Below are 1,414 nucleotides of genomic sequence, written 5' to 3'. Positions count from 1 at the left end.
CCTTCTTCATCTATTCACACTGTTGTCAGTCAGCTTAATCGGTAGGTAACGGCTGTTGAGCATTTGCATTTTTTTGCAATACATTTTTGTTGTTATATTCTAAAAACTAATACATTAACTAAATAGAGTCGCTATGCTTTCAGCTGCCTGCAAGATTGATGCACGACGTATTATCAATAACAGTCGAATCCTCAAAATGGCCAATGCCCTAGAAGAAGAGCCGGAATGGATGCGCCAAGCAAAAATGACAGACGGTGGTAGCATGAGAAAGAGGATGAAGAGAGAAGTTACAGAATCCCAGGTAAACTACGTTTTCATATTCACTTCTGATTCTCATGATTGTCTTCATAAAGAAATAGTTTGTTCCTGCATATCGAGACGGAATCAAACCGCCCAACATAAAATGTCCCTCCATTTACAAATCTATTGGCTGGTATGGGACATAGCTTTTAAATCACACATTTTTTTTATCAATCTATCCGTGAACGAAGTGGTTCTTTACTACTGAAGTAGTAACATATACACCAAACGCTGCACTGGGCCATTGCAGGAGAACCTGGACGCGATGAGCTCGATCGCGTCGACGACGAGTCTGCTGATCGCAGCGGACATGACGACCCCGGAGATGACGACCGAGACGGCCGACGGCACGGTGACGACGACGCCGGCCGTGACCACCGTCCTGCCGACGCTGAGCACCGCCACCACGCCGACCACCGCCGGGAGCTCCCAGGTGACCGCAGTCACCAGTGACCGAACCTCGGCTGCTGGTGCGCTGTACACTACCGCCGCTGCCGAAATATCGGCGGCCACTAGCGGGACCTATTCTGCCGCAACAAGTCACATGTCGGGAGCCACGACATCGCCCACGGACGAAACACCAGGAGCCGTCAGTGAGTCTTCGGTAGATCCTGGTGAGACTAAATCCACTAGCGAAGCGCCTGTGATCGCGGTTGAAACGGCGGCCAGCACCGGACCGTCGTCATCGACCAGCGGGGCCGCGCTGACCACTAGTGAGGCGTCAACATTTGCTGGTGGTGTTTCCACGACCACCAGTGAGGCGTCCACAGCCACTGCTGAGCTTATCACGACCATTAGTGAGGCGTCCATAACCGCTGATGACGTTACCACGACAACTAGTGAGGCGTCCACAGCCGCTGCTGAGGTTTCCACGACCACTAGTGAGGCGTCCACAGCCACAAATGATGTTTCCACGACCATTAGTGAGAGGTCCACAGCCGCCGCTGAGTTTATCACGACCACCAATGAGGCGTCCACAGCCGCTACTGATATTACCACAACTAGTGAGGCGTCGACAACCGCTGGTGGTGGTACCACGACCAATAGTGAGGGGTCCACATCGGCTGGTGAAGCTACCAACAATGATGCGTCTTCAACCGCTGGAAATGTTACC

This window comes from Amphibalanus amphitrite, unplaced genomic scaffold (assembly GCF_019059575.1).
Source record: "Amphibalanus amphitrite isolate SeventyFive unplaced genomic scaffold, NRLGWU_Aamphi_draft 000876F_arrow, whole genome shotgun sequence".
NCBI classification, from domain to species: domain Eukaryota; kingdom Metazoa; phylum Arthropoda; class Thecostraca; order Balanomorpha; family Balanidae; genus Amphibalanus; species Amphibalanus amphitrite.
This window is presented reverse-complemented; position numbering follows the sequence as displayed.